Source organism: Bos taurus, chromosome 1 (genome assembly GCF_002263795.3).
Source record: "Bos taurus isolate L1 Dominette 01449 registration number 42190680 breed Hereford chromosome 1, ARS-UCD2.0, whole genome shotgun sequence".
Taxonomy (NCBI): Eukaryota; Metazoa; Chordata; class Mammalia; order Artiodactyla; family Bovidae; genus Bos; species Bos taurus.
The window spans coordinates 134488278-134512447 of NC_037328.1; the positions used below are offsets into that span (position 1 = coordinate 134488278).

General features: G+C 48.0%; 1 protein-coding gene and 1 long non-coding RNA gene across 2 annotated transcripts in view; one reads left to right on the forward strand and one right to left on the reverse strand.

The window, feature by feature from the left end:
• The window catches only part of EPHB1 (EPH receptor B1), a 466102-nt gene that overhangs the window by 401257 nt on the left and 40675 nt on the right, over positions 1-24170 (reverse strand). The gene's annotated exons all lie outside the window — the stretch shown is intronic.
• LOC132345900 (uncharacterized) lies at positions 6898-10555 on the forward strand. The gene is made up of 2 exons (XR_009495473.1): positions 6898-7789; positions 10239-10555. It is a non-coding gene; the product is annotated as an uncharacterized lncRNA (long non-coding RNA).

A 24170-nucleotide genomic window follows, 5' to 3' on the forward strand; every position in this document is an offset into this window, starting at 1 on the left:
TGCCAATGGGAACAGATTTAAATCATCCCTTTGCCATGCTGAGCACAAACACACCATCCCTTTCGTGCCTAACAATGCCGGCCATCAATGAAGCTCCATATTTAGCAGATGTTCGGCAGCAATTACGTGGACATCAGACACATTCTCCTGTTTAATTACTCGGCTGCAGTGGTCCCACATGCCACCCCAAGTGCTCACACAGACACACTCAGAGCATTGCCCTTGATTCTGACCCAGTAGGGGACCAAATACACACCTGGGAAGGTAAAAGAACAGGCTTGGGGGACCCCCGGCAAGGAAAACATGTCACCCCATCTACAGTGACACCCGGAGGTGACAGTAGTGATGACAACCTTGATGGGACCAAATGCTTGCCATTGAGAGCAAGAGAAGGTTGTCAGCCTGCAGCTGTTCTGTAAAAGTTAGGTGGGGGGATGGCACAAGTTAAGACCCCCTGGGTGGCTTCCAGGAAGCCTGCCTAAACGGTACCATCTTTCGTGAAATTATGTCACACCAGGTCAGATCCACAACTGTGGTAACTGCAGGTCGACTCATGCTACCAATATCTACAGAGTAATGCATACCCAGGACGTCAATGTGTTGCTTCCAAATGAAATAAGTACCTCTCCAGGAGCCAGGACATCTATGTTGGCTCACCTGTGCACTCCTGCCCATGGACAAGCTACACAGAGAGTCCCATGATCCACCAGGTACAGGGGAACTGATGACAGAACTTAAATACTCGGTAGCATCAGGCTCGCAGGCTCTGCTTTCACCTCCACCGTGGGGATGTACGCATCACTCCTGGACAGATGCCTACAGCTGACACTGCCCTTCAGCCTGGTACAGGGATGGACACTGCCAGTCTTTCCTTCTGTTCTCCTGACCGACCCCTATCCCCCAGTGCCTGCCAGGCCTAGCATCGCTGCCCTCTGCTCAGGGACACACACCAAGCTGGCATCCACACAGAGGCAGTCACGGAGTGGGTCCAGGCCAGTTCTGGCCCCAGGGCTGACATCCTCAGGTGGTCAGTGGCCAGAACACGGCCTGCTGTGGAAAGGTGACCCGCATGGACCAGAATGCCTGCTCAGGGTGAGGGAGCAAGGGAGAGCTGAGGCTGTGAGGGGACAGGAGGCAGGGCTAGGCAAGCCCAGAGGAAGCAGGGAAAGGTACTGATAGAAGAAGGAGACCATATGCCAACCAGGGGCAGACAGGGGACAGGGCCGGGAACCTCGGCTATGCAGCCGGCTCTCCCAAGAGGCCCATCCTCATGGAGCTCACTGCTCCCCACCCTACTGGGGCTGGCTCACTTGGCTGCTTCCCTGGTTTCCTGGCATCAGATGCCCACCACCACACCCTGCCCAGAAACCCAGCCTAAAGCTACCTCTGAAAGGATACATTCCTTCTTTAGATGCATTTCACACCACAGAAATCCACAGTTTCATAAAACGTGCAAAAGTTGCAACTTTCCTTTTTGTTTTTTTAACAATTTTCCACCTTGTCTAAAACAGTGCTGTCCAGCAGAAATTTTAAATTTCACATTAATAAAAGTAAATTTTAATAATTTATGGATCCCCAATATGTGCCTACAACACGGGAGACCCGGGTTCAATCCCTGGGTCAGGAAGATCCTCTAGAGAAGGAAATGGCAACCCACTCCAGTACTCTTGTCTGGAAAATCCCATGGATAGAAAAGCCTGGTAGGCAACAGTCCATGGGGTCACAAAGTGTCAGACAAGACTAAGTGCCTTCACTTTCACATTAATATGTCCAAAATAGTACCACTTAACATGCAATCAATACACAAATTCTTGAGATAGTTTATTCTTTCTTTCACACAATGTATTCATAATCCAGGGTGTCTTTGACATGGACAGAACTTCTCAGGAAGGAGCCACATACCAACAGCTCAGTCGCCACAGGTGGTTAGTAGCCACCGCACTGAACAAAACAAGGCTATGAGAGCAGACAAAAGTACAAAGTTAAAGAAAACTCCATGTCTTCTGGTTTAAAAGAATCTCCTTTCAGACGTACTCAGACTCATCTGCCTCCCACCCCATCTGTGGGGTGAGGTGCAGGGAGGCTGAGCTACCCTCACTGGGGGGACATGAGATGCGGCTATCTGCTGCTGTCCCCCTCTCACAAACAAGTGCCCAGCACCCCCCTACCCCTGCATGGAAGGAACACTGCCTGGCGTGTTGTGCAGGCCCTGGGTGCCTCCCCGGGTCACTCCCACCGTGGCGCAGCCCCTCTCCAGGCCTGCTCCCATCTGCTTATCCACTGCAAACATCCACCCTTCCCCCAAAGCTGCCTAAGGACCTCCAAGTTCACAGCACCCTCCCACCACCCCACCCCAAATTTGGGGGTTGGAGCACCAGCACTCAGTTCCATCTTTCCACTATTGCTTCCCATCTTCCTCCAGGAACCAGAAGGGCTTCCTTATTTGTATTTCTGTGTAGACCCTGGAGTCTCGTGGCTTAAGGGTGACATCTGTAGTCAGGCCACTTGACGTTGGACGTGTGTCCAACCATTAGCAGCTTTGTGACCCTAAGTTACTTGATTCCTCCTCTATTTAGTCATCTGTAAAATGGGTATAATCCTAATTCTACCATCTAATCAAGTCTCTTTGTGGACCCAACACACAAACCATTCAGAGGGTACCAGATCAGGGCTCACAATAAGAGTTATTCCATTGGAGCAGAAACATTTCTAGGTCCTGGCTTCCTTTTTCCCTGTGCTTTGGTATATTCCCTTCTTCCTTCCCCCAGCATCATTGGTGGGAAAGCTACAGGGAAATAAAGCAGCCTCCTGATACAGAAAAAATGTTTTAGGAGCTATTTCTACATCTCAGCCCCATCACAGTCTGTACACTCAGGTCACGGCCCCATCTGCCACCAGGAGTCATTCTGCAGCTTTAAGGTGACGTCCACTGTTTCTGCTAGAGGAAGGACAGGCCGCTCAGAGGGCACACATGCCCCCCATTTCTAGCACTTTCTAGCAGCTCCAGTGTTCTGTCTGCAGGTTCCACGGGTGAGTTTCCTCCAGTCTGACTGTGGGATCCAACGGGCACCTGGGAACTTCTTCCAGTGTGTTCAAAATCCTCTCAAGAACCTGAGGCAGCCTTTTCAGGGCAACTCCATCCACAGGGCAGCTCTCGCTGTGAGAGTGTCCATCCAGAGCCTCCGGCTTCTGGGGCGCACCCCCCTAGTCCCTGATTTGCTGTAGGCCTTGCCTCATTCTGGGTTCCAAAGCTTCCCTGGAAGATTCTTCCTTAAATCTTACATGTTACTTTATTTAAAACCCACTCTATTTTAGAAGATTTAAGATGGCTTGCAAGGATTATGTAAAATACTCTAAGATATATATGTAACCAAGTAAAAAAATATGATATGTACTGCTATTTTTTGAAGTTACTAAACACTGTGTATAACATGGTAAAGTGTTGTTTGAATATTATGCAGGTGTGTATGTGTGTACACACCTATGTGTCATGTGCTTATGTGTGTACAGGACAGAGACAGGTAAGCTGAACACAAAATTTAACAGATTTCCACAAGGACGGGGTGGGGATTACAACTGACTCAATTTTCTTCTTTATAGTTTTCTATGCCTTTTTTAAATTTTGTAGAGCATCTATATTTGCTTTATATTAAGAAAAAAAGCAATAGAAAATCTCTAAATAAAAATAAGTGAGAAGAAAAAAACGGAGTAAAGGCATAAACTGGAGCCCACAGTAAGGCTAAAACAACTCATTTGCTTTGGCCAAGCCACCCATGAAAGCTGGATTTTCTAGCAGTAGATGGATGAAGAAAACCTGATCAGTTACACGAGTCATGGGGTCCACAGGACATCAACAAAATGACTGTCAGCAAAGTCCACTGTTCTTGCTATGCAGCCTGAAGCCAATGCCTCCCACGGGCCCCCACAAGGACACCGAGGAATGCAACTGATGACCCCCTCATGATAAATACCACCAGGATTTTACCGGGGCTGTTCTTCCAAAGCTCCTCATTGCAGGCTGACAGCACTTTGGCAAATTGTAGCTCAGGAAGGCAATTTCTCAAGGAGAAGAAACCAAGAGGCCAGGCTCATGGCGGGTGTCTGAGTTAGTCCAGAGGGAGATGTTAGGAGATCACGATTAGACACACATTCAGTGACCACCTCTGGGGCTCCGTGCAGCTCAACTCAGCCCCTGGGGTCATCAGGCTATTCCTGCCCACTTAGGCTGCAGGCACCCACTTACCTAGACATTTGTTCATCTCTCACGAGTTCACTGAGCATCTACTAAGTGCTCCAACTGCATAATTCCTCTCAATAAACCCAGATCCATCACTCACATGGAGACCCAAGCCAGCCCCACCTGACATCAGCTGTGGGCTTGCAGCAAGACAGACATCATTTCTGTGCATGGGAACCCTGTGTAAACTCCCAGGACATGAGAGGAACAGGTGGGCCTGCTTGCACAAGGAGAGAATTTCACAGCCGAGGAAAGGATGCTGAGGCTGAGCACAGGTTCAGCACAAGGACTCCATGATGGATACAGTCCTGGTCCAGGAAAATAGGCTTTGCTAAGATGAGTTGTCATTCTTGTACAGAACCCGTGTCTTATATTTTCTATGCAACTCGTGTCTTACCCGGCTTAAGCTCTGGGCAGGGCAGGGGCTCAAAACTCTCTCTTCCTTTCAAAGCCTTCCCTTTCTCTACCTGTATAAGAAGAGTCCAAGAACACCACTGGCCATGGTATTTCCGGCGGGGAATTTACCATCTGTGTATGGTTACCAACTTTCCACCTCGATCTCAGCCCACAGACTTCTCCTCGGAGCCCCAGATCCACACATCCAACCTCCTTCACCACGTCCACTTGGAATTCTCACCAGTGTCTCAAAGTCAGCACATTCAAGTCTCCCAAACTCAGTTAGCTCCCCATCTTTCCCATCTCAATGAGAAGACCCACTATTCATTGATGGTAAAAACCAGAAACCTAGATGCTGCCTTCGACCACTCCCTTTCACCTACTTCCTGTCCCCCAAACATGTCTGCCATTTCCTCCTGTTTCCAGCTCCACTGTGAGAGACTGCCCAACCCCCACACGAACTGGGAGTCCTCGGGGCACCCGTGGTACCCCCACCTGGTTCTTCAGGCTGATCCAGAGAGGCACACAGGGCTCGAGCACAGGCGCCTCTCACGTGCCTCCTGGAGTTCTGCCATGTGCTTCCCTCCTGCCTCCTCCCCCAACAACACCAGCTCCCAGATAAGCGCTCACCTTTTCTTTCTTGTTCCTTTTCTCCTCTTGCTTCTGTCTCATCTTTCATTTTGCTTCTTTCACTTTTACTCCTTGCCCCTGTCTATTTCCTTCCTCTCTCTTCCTCTCCCTCTTTCTTCCTCCCCCATCTCTCCCACTCTGCATCCTGCCCCAGTTCTCCTCTCCTCCCCTTTTCAGATGTGACAATCACAGAAAATCAGAGCTGGTAGCGACCTCCCTGGCCTTCCTGACTTGATGGGTGGGGAATCTGGGGCTCAGATGGTGAAACCACACGCCCACATCCTCACAACAGCTGGCAGCAGGGCCTGCCCTGGCCCCAGCCCAGCGTTCTCTGCTACTCATACTCCCTAATCCACTGATTCTCCTGGTCCCTGCTGCTTACCCCAGGACTGTGGTCCCCTACTCAGGACAACAGGGCTGGTCACCCTCCACACAACACAAATCAACAATTAGTGTGCTCGGGTGTGTCTCTTTGTCTGTCTCTCCATATTCACTGCATACTTGGACACTTGCACCCAAGACTCTGAGGGAGTGGTTTCACCCTCTCCATAGGTGACTCCATGGCTTTTCAGGCCTTCAGTTCTCCTCCTGGTGAGGTGGATGCCTTCTGTTACACTTGGTTGCACCTACAAAAGTCCTCCTCCAAACCCCATCACTTCACCACAAAGGACGGACTGAAGTACCATGATGAAGGTGTCTGAAGGAGATGTAGGGGGTGGGGGTGGGCGATCAAGTGTCTGACCCTCTGTCCTTTTCTCCTGTAGCCCCATATGGCCTTGGCACACAGGGCTGCAGAAACCCAATAATGCCTTCGGATTTTCAGAGCCATCTGCGAAAATGTGGCTTGCCAGGGTAGGACTGGCAGGGCCCACTGTGGCTGCAGATTTAGGGTTGAGGCAGACAATCAGAGGGGTGGGGCCACCTGAAGAAGGGGACCACTGAGGCGGACAGCAGTTCAAGGTGGGGACAGCTGGGTGACACGAGATGGCAGTGTGCTGTCCTGGCATGGCCACTAAAAACAGGCACAAAAACACCCCTGAGGAGGGTTAAGTACAAGGCGCCAGCTCAGGATGGGGGCCGGGCATGTAATCTGAACTTGAACAGACCCTTGAAACCTTGGGGGTTTACTGGAAACCCATCCTTGGGCAGAATTTCAAAGACAGACATTGGGCCAAGAAGGCTGGTGAAGATCCAAGCTCATCCCGAGGTCCATGGACGTGCATCAGCCCTCCAGAGCCTGACAAAGGATGACAGCTCAGCTCTGAGCACAGACGGAGCTAAAAAAGGTAAGCACGGTGACAGTTTTATTTTCCAGACTGTCAAGATTTTCACCATTTTATGATTTTTAGCCAATGTTACTCATTAAATGTGTAACAAAGGAGAGTCCATATTTATACCTTCGTTTGTAAGGATTAACATGTAAACAAATCTCAGATGTGAAACAAAGTACCCTTTGTCAGGCAGTGAAGAGTGACCACAGTGCCCATGGGTCAAGGCACTGAGGACAATGAGCATGGTTTGGCCCTCTGAACTGGCAGTAGCCCAAAAGACAAGACTGCAAAAGCCGAGGCAGCCCATGTGTACCCAGCCATGCACACAAATGTGCACAGAGTCCATTCACCAAGGAGGGGGTGCCTGTTGTCAGCAGAAGGTGACTACAGAAGGAAGGAATTTACAAAGGAGGAAGAAAGGGACTGAAGAAGGAGGAGGGAGAGAGAGATGGGGAGAGAAAGGGAAGGGGAAAGAGAGAAGAGGAAATAACCAGTGCGGGGCAAGGGGACCTCAGGGGAACAAAGGGGCAGTGGGGAGAGGAAGGGGGCTGCCAGGAGGAGAAGTAGGAAGGCAGGGCACCAGGGATCCATGCAAAATGGGCTGTGAGGACTGGACAGTGGAGGAAACCCCAAAAGAGACTCTGGAAAGGACTCTCTTCAGAAACCTTAGCCATTTTTGCAAACCTGTCACTGAGAAGCAGCATTAAGGAGCTATGTATGTGCCCTGCTTGGTAATCTCCCTGCAGCCAGACAAGGCCTGCCCAGCCCTGGGGAGCCCAGCACTCCCGGCTCGCTTCCCTAGACTCTGGAAGGACACAGAACCAGCACTTTACGTTCCAAACACATTTGGGCCTTCAGCCAGGAGGAAACAGGGCAATGATTCAACAGGGATGAGGGGAGAAGGGCAGCTTCTGATCCAGGCCCAGGCCACGGCCCATCCTTCCACTCTGATGCAATTTCCCTCCCAGCTGCTTCTGCAGGGCTGCCCCAGGTCAGGGGACACACACACACCCCCTCCTGGTTCTACACCAACCAGCCAGAGGGTCTGCTGCAGCTGACCCTGTTCCATCCATGAGGAGACTGTCCGCACCCCCACCTCATGCCCACAAGGAGATCAAGCCAGTCAATCCTAAAGGAAATCAATCCTAAATGTTCATCGGAAGGATTGATGCTAAAGCTGAAGCTCCAATATTTCGGCCACCTGATGCAAGAGCTGACTCACTGGAAAAGATCCTGATGCTGGAAAAGATCAAAGGTAGGAGAAGGGGACAAAGGAGGATGAGATGGTTGGATGGCATCATTGACTCAATGCACATGAGTTAGAGCAAACTCGGGAGATGGTGAAGGACAGGGAAGTCTGGTGTGTTGCAGTCCATGGGGTCACAAAGAGTCGGACATGACTTAGTGACTGAACAATAACCACATGCCTAAACGGCAGCCATGGGAGTGCTCAGGGAACAAGGAGTGGGATGGATCATGACCCCCAACACCATCAGACAAATCAAGACTCCCAGCTGTGCAGGCCCAGCAAGGTGGGCGGCCCCTCCCTGCTTGGGCACAACTCCCTGACTCCTAAGTCAGCCCCCAGGCCCCACAGACCCTTCTCACCTCTGTGTCCAGGACACAGCCTTTCCCTGCCCTGCACTCCCCATCTCCCAGCCCTAGAGAGCACTCAGTGAAGGCAAGCCCAGAGAACTCCAAGAAGACCCCTGAAGGCCTCCCAGCCTCATTTCTCCAAGCCCCAAACCAGGGTGGTCTCTCAAGGGGTCAACGTGGAGGGTGCCCCTCTTTCAGAGAAGGTCTCAGCAGCAGGCTGGCCCCTGTGGCCCTGGACGCACCGGGGCCCGCGCTCCTGTTCTCTCGGGAGCTCCATGTGGCTTTGATGTGGAGCAGCCGTGACATGGCAGTAACTGGGGGGAAGGAGCTTTAAAGCTGCTGTTTTAAATGACAGTCATTGTTCCTTGGCAATTTTATGATGAAGGAAAAGAAAGAGGCCTTTTAAGCTACAACGTAGCACATTAAAGAAGCCCTAGAGGATTGGGGAAGGTGGAAGGCTCCTAGGGGAGGAAGCTCCACACTGGCATCTAGGCAGTCCCCTCCCCACTGCCCCAGAGCACAGCCACCAGGAGCAGCCTCCCAGCCAGCCGTGGAGAGCAGCCAGCAGCCAAGACCACCCCGCTGCTGGGCATGGGCAGGTGCCAGGCCCCTTCCCAAGGCAGTGGTCCTTTTCCCCACAAAAGGAGCTCTGTGGAGCAGAGACCCAGGGAGCATATCCCTCCCCTCCCCCTCCCCCACCCAGCAGAGGCAGCACTAACAGCCCCAGTAGGAGGCAGGGGTCATGGGCCATGAACCACAGGTGTCTTTGGTGTGGTCCCGCTGGGCTGCATCTCAGGAGGGAGCTGTCCAGCTGGGGTGAATGGCTTCTGACTCCAAATCTCCCAACTCTGCCCTCAGGATACTCCTGCATCCTCCCTGTGCCACTCACCCCTCTCCAGTGATGGGGAGAGAGAGTTCTCCATCTCCAACCCCCAGATCCACCTGCTGTCCACCTCCATGTATGCTGCAAACGCTCTGCAGCCTTCTCCCTGGGCTGGTTGCCCTTAAACTTCCCACCTCCAACTCTGGCCCCATCACTTTCCAGGATTTCTCCTCCTCTCTGCAAAGCTTCCTAGTTTATTCATAGCAGCCTGTGGACTAAAGAAAATAGTCATAACTTAAAAGTTGAGAGTTGTGTTTTATTTGTTGGGAGTTTTTAGGACTCCAAGAAGGGTGGGGACGGGGGGTGGGAGGAGTCAAGATATATAGAAGTTTGCAACAAGTGGCAGGTGATCTGAACATCAAAAGATTACTGTTAATTAAGGAAAACCAGATGTCTCAAGTTAAGGAATTTAGCACTTTTCTATGAAAGGGAAGATGTAAGAGTCTGCTCTCACTAACATTATTCTTTTCATATGCATTTCAGCTATCTGGGGCCAGCATCCTGTGATTTGATTTTTCACATCCTTAGTTCCTCGCTCATCACAGGGAGTAGCATTGGGAGTGGTTGTTGCTGTTTTTGCTCAGTTGCTAGTCATGTCCGACCCTTTGCAACCCCGTGGACTGCAGCACACCAGACTTTCCTGACCTTCACGATCTCCTGGAGCTTGCTCAAACTCATGTCCATTGAGTCGGTGATGCCATCCAACCATCTCATCCTCTGTTGTCCCCATCACCTCCTGCCTTCAATCTTTCCCAGCATCAGGGTCTTTTCTAAAGAGTCAGCTCTTCACATCAGGTGACCAAAGTATTGGAGTTTCAGCTTCAGCATCAGTCCTTCCAATGAATCTTCAGGACTGATTTCCTTTAGAATTGACTGCTTTGATCCCCTTGCAATTCAAGGGACTCTCAAGAGTCTTCTCCAACACCACAGTAGGAAGACATAGATTCTTTGGTGCTCAGCCTTCTTTATGGTCACATCCATACATGATTACTGGAAAAACCACAGCTTTGACTAAATGGACCTTTGTCAGCAGAGTAATGTCTCTGTTTTTTAATATGCTGTCTTGGTTTGTCATAGCTTTTCATCCAAGGGGCAAGCATCTTTTACTTTGGGAGTGGTGGCAGCCTGATAAGCTTGCAGAATTGATAGGGGAAGCACACTGACTGAAACCGCCCACCCTGGCCAGGCCCTTTAGTAACCATTCGCTTGAATTGTTTTATGACAGGAGATCCTGGTAAGGAATACGGAACTAATAAGCCACCACCAACCAGAAGAGTTCAGGAAAGGTCGAAAGGAGACACCGGGTGTCCATCCACTTCCCAGAATCCCTCTCGCTAGCATCCATCTTGGCTGAGCGATGCGTGCACCACCAGGAAAGACTCTGAATTAGAATGATTGGCCAAAGACCACCCGGAAACTAATCCCATCACCATAAAACCCGAGACTGCTAGCCACGTGGCAGAGCAGTTCTTCTGGGTTCCCTTACCCTACTGCTCTCCACCCAGGTGCCCTTTCCCAATAAAATCTCTTGCTTTGGCAGCACGTGTGTCTCCTCGGACAATTCATTTTTGAGTGTTTCTGAGCCCAGTTTCAGGCCCTGGAAGGGGTCCGCCTTCCTGCAACAGAATCACAGGTATTGTTTTCCCTGGGTGCCCTCTGAGCTCAGAAATTCACATTTGGAGGGCCAAAATCTCTTATGGCTATGATATCCTTGTTTATTGATATGGTAGGAAATACTCCATTTCTCAAGCCTTAGTCTAAATCAACGGTTCTCTAAGTGTGGTCATCAGATCAGCTCTGTTTATCCTCTGGGTGCTTCTGTCTGCTCTGCTCCTCTGAGACTCACACCTCCTGACTTATATGTGGTATGGCCTCCAAGAGCAGGCTGAGTCTTGCCTCTTTTGGCATCTGCCCTGTATCTTGCAGACACTCAACAATGATCTCTCATACTGGGCTGAAAAATAGAGACCTATGACTCCTGGACACACTTTCATCACAAAGAGACAATCGCAACCCACCAAAGGCCCTTCTGCTTTCTCAAGGAAGAACACACGAAACTTAAGGACTACAGATCATGGAGGAGCTTCCAGCGAGAGAAGCCTCACTCCCGAGCGGCTGGTGCCTTGAGGTTTGGGTTGGAGAGTGGCAGCCGACTGCAGCAGGGAAAGAAGCATGACAGCTTGTGACAATTTCCTCAGAGTCTCCAGCACTATTATTGTATCAGCATCAAAATAGCAAGAAAAAGTTAGTTCTTTTTTAAATTGTCAGTATTAACCTAATGCTGGTGATGAATGGAGTGTTGATGATAAATGGGGTGTTTAATAAAGATGAAAGCTCTGGCAGCCTAAGAGAAAACCTCCTTTGACTTAAAGTTATCGTCTTGATTAAAATTTCCATTTTATTATCCTAATCAGCAATCTTTGTTCAATGTGCTACAATCTCTATTTTTTCCACTTAGAGAGACAATTAACAACATCATAAACATATTAAAAGTAAAATGTTTATTAAAATTGCTCTGTTATCCATATTTAACTTATGTTTAGTAATGCCCCTGCCTCAAGACATGCCCCTGCCTCCCGGAGGATTTCCAGGAACTACCCATTGCTGGGAGCCTCACCCTATTTCCAAGGCCCCCAGGGAACAGCCTGATATCCTTGTGACAGCCCCTGGTCCTAGTCACATGTTCCTGTGTTCACAGCTTTGTCAATTTAACTCAGCTTAATTTCATTTCGTACGTTCTGATACCTCTTTATGCAGAGACTAAGAAATTTACTCTTCTCCATGGCGAATGTGTGGCTGGGGTTACATGCTGACACAGATGAGAAACTGAGGGAAGGAAAATACATAAATCCCTCCAAATTAATCACCTCTGCATCTCTCTGCAAAGCAAAGGTTTCTTTGAATGAAAGCTACTTAATGAGCAACAGCCACCAGGCACCAGTGGGAGGAGGCCCAGCACCTCACAGGCTGGAGCCTGACTCTGGGCAGCACACCAGGACACACCACGTCTCCAGGCCACAGTGGAAAACTGTTTAAGTCTGATTTTCTTTTTCTAAAACGTAACTCTGATCCTTATCCAGACACAGAATCTGACTCCCCATATGGGATATCTGCTCCACACAATATGAAACACCAGGTTGCAATGGCCATCTTGGTCACTGAGGGACAGTCTTGGGAGGAATGCCCAGGCAAGGCCCTTCTGGATCCCTAGTCCTGCCTTCCTCTTGAGCTCCTCATCTCAGGGCAGATCACCAGCCTCAGTCCACCCACCTCACCTTGTCCTCTACACAGGGCTGATTCTGCCTCAGGAGTGGTCCTCCCTACAGCCACCAGGAGTCCAGAGGGACGGCGAGAGGCCATCCTCCTGCAAAGGACTCTAGTTTAAAAGCACAGCTCTCATTTAACCTCTCTGAGGCCTGGTGATGTAAGCGTATCTCTGTAGTTTATAGATGAGGAAGTCGGGCTCGGGGTGGTTGGGCACCTTGCCCACATCACACAGCTGATGAGCAAGTAGCAGCTCATCATGCTGGAGTCCTGGTCCCAGCTGTCTCCCGGGGGGTCAACGCTCCGGCCTGCTCCTAGGATGAGTGGCTACGTCCGAAGCAGGAGGGGACCCAGCCTCGTGCCACCTCTGTTGGCAGCTTGCAGAGGTTCTTGGGGACAGCCTCTCTGTCTGGGATGTGTTTTTCCATGATGTGTGGGTTTTAACCCAGGTCACTTCCAGGTATCCTGGAGCCTTCCACAGGGAAGGCTACGTTCCCTTAATCAGCGTGAATCGGCACGCTGACCCCAGCATACTGGCGCTGACGACACCCGGGGAAACGCAGGAAACGGCTATCCGTACAGGCCGGGAAGGGCCATTAATCTCCCTCCCCTGAAGGAAATGAAATCATTGTGTCTGCAGCTCCAGAATCCAAAAGAACAAATTTCCTGCCAGGATAATAAATGGATTCTTTTGTACTCGCCTCCACTCCTGTCACATGACCCTCCTGGCCCATTCCTCATCCAGGTGACTTGGCTGGGTAAATATCCAGAGGTTTCAGTTTCAACTTCCAAAGCGGACCAGGGAGTGGCCCACCAGAGCCCTTGGCTGTCTTCCCTTTCTGCCCTTAACCTTTCCTTCCCCAAACACTGCCCGCCAAGGTAAGCAATCCCTTTACAAACAGAAACACTCCTGCCTTCAGCCAGGAGCAGGGTTTGAAGTAACTCTGTGGAGAAGACAGACAAAGAACCACTTTTCACTGACCAGGCATCGCATAAGATGTACTTGGGAAACAACAGTGAATAGTAAATCTGGGCTGTAAAGCTCCCAGGGCCAGCAAGGAGCACAGAGCGATGCTCTGGAGGAAGCACGTGCAGGGAACAGCACTGGCATCAGGAGGGCTCTTGAGGGGAGCATGATAGGCAGGTGGCACGGGGCTGCACTAACATTCTTCTGAACAGGGCCCCAGAGTCTTGTCCTGGCAGGTGGCAACGTGAAAGCAATGAACCACTTCATAATGGGCTTCTGTTCTGACATAACACTCAGCACCAGGCTTCAAAAATGCATCTGTATTTGCAGAGAAAAACTGTTGCTGGCTTAACACAACAGGAGCCATGGTGCCTGGCGAACAGACCCAGGGACAACCTGTCCGCTGCTCCTTGCCCTCCTGCCCCTACACCCCCAAGAAGAGGCAAGACTGAAGCAGAGAAGAAAAAGCAAGTCTGGGGCACAGGTTGGCAGCACCTCTTCCCCAAGGATATGGTGACCTCGGAAAATCTCTGCAGACGGGAAACAACCACAGTCTTCACTCTAACCTGCGCATGAAAGCCTCTGCCTCCTAAGTATGGGCATGTTGGGGGCTGGAGGTAGAAGCAGGGAGACGGACTAGCCCCAGTCATCTAACAGAGGCAAGAGTGTCTCCTCTGTGACAAAAAATGAGAGCTTGCTAGGCACTCCTGGACTCCACGAAAAACTATGACAAGTAAGTGCTTTGCAGTAAAACAGTGGCTAGAAATGACACATGTCTTGGCAGGAAAAGTAAAACTGTCCTCCTACAGAGGCAGTGTGAGCACATACATGACTGCTATAGCCTGAGATCCACTGGATTACCTTCCTTGGGCTGGGATGAAGAAAGTGCTAGGTGACCTTGTCACTACCCATCTCAGCTTTCTGCCCCAACCAGAGAGCCTCAAAGCCACAGCAGAGGGTAAGGGACACTCCAGGATCACTCCTCTGGCCTCTGTACTGGCAGCTCATCACTCATACCTGTCATAGCTCTTGTCCACAGGATTGTAAACTATCTGTGTTTGTCTTCTTCATTAAAGGTGGTTCTCCAGAGCACATTTCCTGTTTCATTTATCTCTGTATCTATAGAAAGATGGCTGGCTGGATGAATGGATGGATGGATGGATAAGCCAGATTACCAAAGGCATATTATCTTCATCAACCTCACATCTTAGAGGAAGAAATGAAAGCAATAATTATAAAGCACTACTCCATGCTGGGATTGTTCTGGATAACTTCTACATTTTCTCTTATTTAATTCACACAGCTTATCCCAAGAAGTGAGTTTTATTTCTGACATTTTACAGATGAGAAACTAGGAAGTAGTAAGGCAAGACACTGTACTTGAGAACCAAAGCCAGGTCTTTCTGAGTCCACATACAGCATTCAACTGGATTACCCCATCTGTCAGCCATCCTTAAGGTCGTAGGTCCAACAAACATAGGCTGGGCACCCACCGTGTGCCAGTATGATGCCATTCATTGAGGATCCAAAGGCAACTCCAAAAGTGGATTCAGACAGAGCTCTTAAGTAAGTAGGGAAGGAAACCCATGCTCTCCAGTGACTCTGCAGCCAGGAAAAACCTGATCACATTAAAAAATATATGCAACCTGGTAGAGACTCAGGGCTGAGCAGAGGAAAGAGGTAAGAAGATACTCTTTTTTTAAAAAAAGCAACTATCAGTTCAGTTCAGTCACTCAGCCGTGCCCAACTCTTTGTGACCCCACAGACTGCAACATGCCAGGCTTCCCTGTCCATCACCAACTCCCAGAGCATGCTCAAACTCATGTCCATTGAGTTGGTGATGCCATCCAACCATCTAATTCTTTGTCATCACCATCTCCTCCTGCCTTCAGTCTTTTCCAACATCAGGGTCTTTTCCAATGAGTCAGTTCTTCACATCAGGTGGCCAAAGTATTGGTTTCAGCTTCAGCATCAGCCCTTCCAATGATATTCAGGACTGATTTCCTTTAGGGTTCACTGGTTGGATCTCCTTGCAGTCCAAGGGACTCTCAAGAGTCTTCTCCAACACCACAGTTCAAAAGCAACAATTCTTTGGCACTCAGCTTTCTTTATATCCAACTATCACATCCATACATGACTACTGGAAAAACTATAGCTTTGACTAGACGGACCTTTGCTGGCAAAGTAATGTCTCTGGCTTCTTAATATGCTGTCTAGATTGGTCATAGCTTTTCTTCCAAGGAGCAAGTGCCATTAACTTCATGGCTTCAGTGACCATCTGCAGTGATTTTTGAGTCCTCCAAAATAAAGTCTGTCACTGTTTCCATTGTTGCCCCATCTATTTGCCATGAAGTGATGGGACTGGATGCCATGATCTTAGTTTTCTGAATGTTGAGCTTTAAGCCAACTTTTTCACTCTCCTCTTTCACTTTCATCAATAGGCTCTTTAGTTCTTCTTCTCTTCCTACCATAATGGTCATCTGCATATCTGAGGTTATTGATATTTCTCCTGGCAATCTTGATTCCAGCTTGTGCTTCATCCAGCCCAGCGTTTCTCATGATGTACTCTGCATATAAGTTAAATAAGCAGGGTGACAATACACAACCTTGACATAGTCCTTTCCTTTTTTGGAACCATTCTCTTGTTCCATGTCCAGTTCTAACTGTTGCTTCCTGACCTGCATACAGATTTCTCAAGAAGCAGGTCAGGTGTCTGGTATTCCCATCTCTTGAAGAATTTTCCAGAGTTTGTTGTGGTCCACATAGGCTTTGGCATAGTCAATAAAGCAAAAGCAGATGTGTTTTTTTGGAACTCTCTTGCTTTTTTTGATGATCTAACAGATGGCAACTTGATCTCTGGTTCCTCTGCCTTTTCTAAATCCAGCTTGAACATCTGAAAGTTCACAGTTCAAGTACTACTGAAACCTGGCCTGGAGAATTTTGAGCATTACTTTGCTAGCGTGTGAGATGAGTGCAATTGTGTGGTAGTCTGAACATTCCTTGGCATTGCCTTTCTTTGGGACTGGAATGAAAACTGACCTTTTCCAGTCCTGTGGCCACTGCTGAGTTTTCTAAATTTGCTGGCATATTTGCTGGCAGCACTTTAACAGCATCATCTTTTAGGATTTGAAATAACTCATCTGGAATTTCATCACCTCCACCAGCTTTGTTCATAGTGATGCTTTCTAAGGCCCATTTGACTTCACATTCCAGGATGTCTGGCTCTAGGTGAGTGATCACCCTATCGTGGTCATCTGGGTAATAAAGATATTTTTTGTATAGTTCTTCTGTAACTATAAAGCAACTATAAAGCTGGGCAAAAGTGGCAAAGACAACCATCTCAGCACTTTGAACCTTTACCAAAGCAACCCGAGAAGTGTTTATGTCTCAAAGGCTGAACTTTGGGTAAGAATGGGAGAATTTGTGATATTCATGCCTAGAGCCACTCCCTGCTCCCCATTTTCCTCTGAGCTGGACTGATAAGGAGGTTCTGCCAGAGAAGGAAGACAAGAGAACAGCAGATCTTTGAAGTCACAGAAGACTTGGATTTGGAGTGATTGGTGATGCCCAAGTCCAGTATCATCGTCACCACAAATGAGGATCTCGGCAGGCAAGGCTGTAATAATGGCTGAGGCTGCACACATGTCCAGCGAAAACCAGAGAGAATCCAAGATTCCACCCATGAGCCCTAAGACCGTGCCTGTACACAGGAGAAGCAAAAGTCCCACCGGGAAGTTGAAGCTGAAGTAGGTCTCAAAATGGTCTGAACGCTTTCACCTACACACAGATCCACCAGCAGAGAATGGAAGATGAACTGGTTCAAAGTGTTTGAGCACAACTTCCGTCTAATCACTGGACGACCACTAAGCTACATAGACGGAGGGGCTACCCCTAGGAAACAAGACTTAAACTTAAAAACAAAAATCAAAAAATAAAACCTGAACCAACACATCGGGGGCCACACACCCCAGGGGAGACAGATTTCACAGATTTAACCCTGGCACGTTACAGAACAGACCTATAAACAAAAATAGTAACAACAGCCTTCAAGGGGGAAAGAGATAATATATTGACCTAAACGTCTAGTTTTCAATGTTTTAAAAAAATATGACACGTCAAAAAACTGGGAAAGTGTGTCCCATATGCAAGGGGGAAAAAAAAGTCTCCCAATGTTGGAATTAGCAAAAACTTCAAAGTAGTTATTATAAATATGTTAAAAAAAAATAGAGGAAATCATGTTTAAAAGTATTATGATAACTACTAATCAACAGATATTTTCACTAAGGAGACAGAAATTATAAAGAATGAATCAGATGGTAAGTCTGGAGATGAAAAATGCAATAACTGAAATGAGAAACTTCCTGGAGGAGCTTGACATAAGATTCTTCAAACTGGAAAAAAAAGGAAAAAATCAGTGAACTTGAAGACAGGTCGATGGAAACTATATCTAAGAATAAAGAAGAAGATTAAAGTAAAAGTAACAGAACCTCAGAAATCTGGATAACACTTAGCACACCAATACACATTTGATGAGCTTTCCAGAAGAAGAGTAAAAAGGACAAAATTTTTGAAAAATAATGGCTTAAAACTTTCTGAATTGATGAAAAGCATTGATCTACACACAGTCAGGAAGCCCACTGTGCCCAAAATAGGATAAGTATAAGGAGACTCACACATAGATACATCATAGTCAAATGTTTAAACATCATAGTCAACTGTTTAAAAGACAAAGAGAAGATTTCTAACCCAGCAAGAGAAAAATGATTTATCACATACAGAGGAACATCAATATGATTAATACCTGATTCTTTTCTGAAACAATGGAAACCCAAAGGCAGTGGAATGACATACTCAGAATATCAAAATGAAAAAAAAAAAAACTGTCAAGCAAGAATTCTATATCCAGCAAAAGCAAAAGTATCTTACAAAATCCCAAAGGCAAAATACAGACATTCCCAGATAAACAAAGAGAGAATTCATTGTTGGCAAACCTGCCTCAAAAAGTTAGAAAAGGATGTCACGCAGAACGGAAGGAAATGACATCAGAAGTAACATGGAAATGGAGGAAGAAATAGAAAGTATTGGGTATGGTAAATATGTGGGTTGTAATAAAAGACTCTATAAATATATTTTTCTCATGTATTCGTTCAGTGTCTTTTAAAAGCATAAGATTATATAATCATTATAACATTATGTTGTTGAGCTTGTCACATCTGTAGCTGGAACAGGTACAACATTAACGGCATAAAGGAGAAGATCAGGACACTACTTCAAGCAGCCTATTAAGGGTGGGGGGCGGTGGTGGTAAAAGATGGAGACAGCGGGGCAGCCCTGCAGGCAGAGAAAACTGAACAGCCCAAAGTGGGCAGCCAGAAATACCACATCTGAGGACAAGCCAGCTGTCTGGTTGGAGGGCTTAGAGGGTAGAGTTGGAAGAGTGAGCTGCAGGTAACACCTAAGGAGGCCCAGGGAAAGCAAGTGGCTTGCGGATCTTAGTTCCCCAACTAGGAATTGAACCCAAGCCAGGGCGATGAAAGTGCCGAGTCCTAAACACGGGGCCATCAGGGAACTCCTGGGTTTTGTTTTTAAGTTGGAATAACTGACTTTTCCAATCAGTGCCTTTGGAAGGGTCTTATGGAACTGAGGTGGCACAGGTCCTGGGGGGAGTGAGCCTTGACAGGGTGGGCTCTGGATGGGGTGGCATGCAAGAGTGAGGCTTGGATCAGGGAGGTCTCCTAGGAGCCCACTCTAATGGTATGAGGTGATCTCCATGACATCCTCTTAATTTATTCTCACCCTGAGTCTCAAAGTCTCTGCAAATAAGCTCAGCAAGGTATAAAGCAGTGAGCGAAACCCTGTGGGGTGGACAGCTAAAGTGAATAAGCAAGGAGGAGAATTTAAATCAATCTATACACAAAGCTAAACACTCCAATAAGCACCTCAAATTCTCTAATTTAAGCCTAAAAGGAGATTTTATTAAACCCATTTTATAGAAGAAGAAACTGAGGACACACTGGTCCACAGCCACACAGAGAGTTCAGGGCAAGAGCAGGATTCAGATGCTCACGTGCCTGACTCCCCATGCACACTGCTCCCAGACTCAGTCACTCTGGTGAGAAGGTACCCACGCCAGAATCAGCTTTTTAATCAAACAAACAGGGGAACTAAGGAGAGGAGAGCTCTTTAAGCCAGAGTTTCCCCATCTCCTCCTAGGAATCTCTCCTCCCACAGCCCATGAACCTGTTAAGATTCCCCAGGAAGCAAAACACCTGGACTTAGCATTTCTCCCAGCCACCCAGCCCTACACTGACCTGCCTGAAAATAGCCCCCCTCAGAATGCAGCCCAAGGGACCAGAACTGCGAGGAACTGGGACAGGACACCCACTCCTTCAAGGTGTCCAGGCTGGATCTGAACATGCCGGCAGAGCACCTAACAGGGATTTAGAAATGTCCTGACCACTTCTCGCATCAGAGATCTTCCAGAAACCATGAAAAGACCCCAGGATGGGCAGGAACCACAGCCATGGTGCAGAGCCATGAGTTCTGCCCCTTCTCAGCACACACATCCTCTCTTGGCCAGGTGGGAAGAGAAGCAGTCAGAAAGGGGAGCTTTGAGAGTGTGGGAGACAGGGAGGGGGCCTGTCCTCTGGAGAGAGCCCCAAGATGGGGTTTGAACACACCCCTCCCCCCGATAACACCTGCAATCAGCAGCCTGAGGACCCTCACCACAGTAATGAGCTCATCAGAAATGGGCCTAAGGGCTGTGAGCTGCCAGAGCCAACAAAGTCCATCCCTGTGCCAGGAGCTTTGAGGGGGGACTCTTAAAGGGAGGTGGCTCCACATCTGTCACCAAAGGAGCAGTCGAGGGGGAGGTCAACGGCATTTACAACGTGGATCAGTTCTGCACCCTGTAAAACAGCATCCAGATTACAACCCTCTCACCAACTTCATAAAATACATTTTATTGGTATTGTTATGGTTCTGAGTAAAACAACTGCATAAAATTTTTCCTACTCATGAAGTGGATGTTCTGACACACTTACTTGAAAGACAGAAACCCAATTGCCAAGGCCCATTTAATTAGGCATATGCATTGAGAAACTATTTTTTAAAGGACAAGGGCATATGCGGGCTATTTGTGGGGCTTTAATTTAGAGGTTTTTAATGCATCTGAGAGCCAAATTGATTTTATTTGGCCTGCACACCAATGTAAAGTGAAAAAAAAGGCATTTTTTGTCAACATTTAAAAATTGGGGATTACCCTAGAAAATCCAGAAGACAAGGAAATGACCATACAGATAGATAGGGCACTTAGATGGTAAAGAATCTACCTGCAATTCAGGAGACCTGAGTTCTATCCCTGGGTCAGGAAGATCCCCTGGAGAAGGGAATAGCTACCCACTCCAGTATTCTTGCCTGGAGAGCTCCATGGACAGAGGAGCCTGGTAGGCTACAGTCCATGGGGTCACAAACAGTTGAACATGACTGAGTGACTGTCACACACACAGGGCAGGGGCTCATCAGTTCACATGGCCCCCAGAAGGCAACTTCAGCTTATGAAGGCTGTGTGTCCCCAGCCCGCTTTTGGGCCCCTGCTTTCAGATGAACCACAGACACTTAGATCACAGTCTACCATAGGCAAAGTCCTGTGCCGGCACCATGGGGAACAGTAAGGCCTTGTCCCGGAGCACTAGTGACTGGGAGACACCCAGATAGGCAGACATACAGAAATAACTGATCCAGAAAAGAATGCATCTCAAGCAATAAGGCAGACACCAAGTGGAGATAAAGAGATTTCTTAGGGAGAGACAGAGGACTGATCAGATCAGATCGGTCGCTCAGTCGTGTCCGACTCTTTGCGACCCCATGAATCGCAGCACGCCAGGCCTCCCTGTCCATCACCAACTCCCGGAGTTCACTCAGACTCACGTCCATCAAGTCAGTGATGCCATCCAGCCATCTCATCCTCTGTCGTCCCCTTCTCCTCCTGCCCCAAATCCCTCCCAGCATCAGAGTCTTTTCCAATGAGTCAACTCTTCACATGAGGTGGCCAAAGTACTGGAGTTTCAGCTTTAGCATCATTCCTTCCAAAGAAATCCCAGGGCTAATCTCCTTCAGAATGGACTGGTTGGATCTCCTTGCAGTCCAAGGGACTCTCAAGAGTCTTCTCCAACACCACAGTTCAAAAGCATCAATTCATCGGCACTCAGCCTTCTTCACAGTCCAACTCTCACATCCATACATGACCACAGGAAAAACCATAGCCTTGACTAGATGGACCTTTGTTGGCAAAGTAATGTCTCTGCTTTGGAATATGCTATCTAGGTTGGTCATAACTTTCCTTCCAAAGAGTAAGCGTCTTTTAATTTCATGGCTGCAGTCACCATCTGCAGTGATTTTTGAGCCCAGAAAAATAAAGTCTGACACTGTTTCCACTGTTTCCCCATCTATTTCCCATGAAGTGGTGGGACAGGATGCCATGGTCTTCGTTTTCTGAATGTTGAGCTTTAAGCCAACTTTTTCACTCTCCACTTTCACTTTCATCAAGAGGCTTTTTAGTTCCTCTTCACTTTCTGCCATAAGGGTGGTGTCATCTGCATATCTGAGGTAATTGATATTTCTCCCGGCAATCTTGATTCCAGCTTGTGTTTCTTCCAGTCCAGCGTTTCTCATGAGGTACTCTGCATATAAGTTAAATAAACAGGGTGACAATATACAGCCTTGACGAACTCCTTTTCCTATTTGGAACCAGTCTGTTGTTCCATGTCCAGTTCTAACTGTTGCTTCCTGACCTGCATACAGATTTCTCAAGAGGCAGATCAGGTGGTCTGGTATTCCCATCTCTTTCAGAATTTTCCACAGTTTATTGTGATCCACACAGTCAAAGGCTTTGGCATAGTCAATAAAGCAGAAATAGATGCCTTTCTGGAACTCTCTTGCTTTTTCCATGATCCAACGGATGTTGGCAATTTGATCTCTGGTTCCTCTGCCTTTTCTAAAACCAGCTCGAACATCAGGAATTTCACAGTTCACATATTGCTGAAGCCTGGCTTGGGGAATTTTGAGCATTACTTTACTAGCGTGTGAGATCAGTGCAATTGTGCAGTAGTTTGAGCATTCTTTGGCATTGCCTTTCTTTAGGATTGGAATGAAAACTGACCTTTTCCAGTCCTGTGGCCACTGCTGAGTTTTCCAAATTTGCTGGCATATTGAGTGCAGCACTTTCACAGCATCATCTTTCAGGATTTGAAATAGCTCAACTGGAATCCTATCACCTCCACTAGCTTTGTTTGTAGTGATGCTTTCTAATGTCCACTTGACTTCAGATTCCAGGATGTCTGGCTCTAGGTGAGTGATCACACCATCGTGATTATCTTGATCTTGAAGATCTTTTTTGTACAGTTCTTCTGTGTATTCTTGCCATCTCTTCTTAATATCTTCTGCTTCTGTTAGGAACTGATGGGGTTCCCTAAAGAAAGGCCACTCTTCTGCTTTGCGCCAGGACCTCCTGGTGGGATGCCCCAGGGTCCCCAGTGAGCTATCAGCCGAAACCCTTCCTGAGCAAATCCTCAATGAAGCAGAAGCACACTCAACCTTTCACTTGTTTATTCACCAAAGGGGAGCCCAGGACACAGAGCAGAGTCACTGGGAAGATTTTCACCCCCACACCAACAGGCCCCACTAGCTATGGAGTTGAGCTCCCTTCCTTTGGGGGGTATCTGGTCATGGGGACATGGAAAAGACTCGCCAGATGGATCACAGTACTCACTGCTATCCACTGATGTCAGGCCCTGCCCCAGGACACAGCCTCTCTCTCCAGGGCCACCTACTATATTGGTCATCCTACTTGGGCTAGCCTGACATGAGGTCACAGCTCAGTCAGGGGCCCAGGACCTGGCACCCTAAGCCTTGTGCCTGGGTGTCTATGAGCAGAGTTGTGTTCAGGACATGCTCCACCCCTCTGCCTTGTAACTTAGGCGTCCATCGTATTCTCTTCCCCAGGACTCACCCACTTCCACTCCAGCCCCACAGCAGCAGAAGCTGGCAACACAGTATGAACAGCCAACCACAAAGGAACAGACTCTAAAAGTATAGGTGAAACTCAGATCAGAAGTTCTATCTATGAGGCAGAATTAGTTATCAGCCAATGGCTCTGCTCAGTTGGTAGAGAATCTGCCTGCAATGCAGATTCCTGGGTTGGTACAATCCCCCAGAAAAGGAAATGGCAACCAACTCCAGTATTCTTGCCTGGGAAATCCCGTGAACAGAGGAACCTGGTGGGCTACTGTCCATAGCGTCACAGAGTCGAACACAACTTAGCAGCTAAACCACCACCAATAACAAAAAGGTAAAGTCATGGAGGTGCCCACCGAACACTGATGCCATCAGCACACACAAGGCTGCAGAATCAGGAGGCAGGAAAGACAAGTAATGTCTTGAGCCCGAAAACTCGAGTTCACAACCTAATCCTGTGAGTTCCAGAGTGTAACTCTGCCTGTTAACGCCTCTGCATCTGTATAAAGGTAATATCTTGGGGTTGTATACTGAGAAGCAGGGCTTCCCAGATGGCTCAGTAGTAAAGAATCCACCTGCCAATGCAGGAGATGCAAGAAAGGCAGGTTCAATCCCTGGGTCAGGAAGATCCCCTGGAGAAGATAATGGCAACCCACTCCAGTATTCTTGCCTGGAAAATTCCATGGATACAGAAACTTGGTGGGCTACAGTCCATGTGGTCGCAGAGACAGACACGGCTGAGCAACTGAGCACGCATATTAAGAAGCAAAGAAGATAACACATATATAGCACTTAATACACTTAGGCACCTGGCGTACAGTATGCACTACATAAATATTCCTTCTCTTTCACCTGGACATTAAGTGATGATTAATGGTGGCTCAGATGGTAAAGCAAAGAGTCGGACACGAC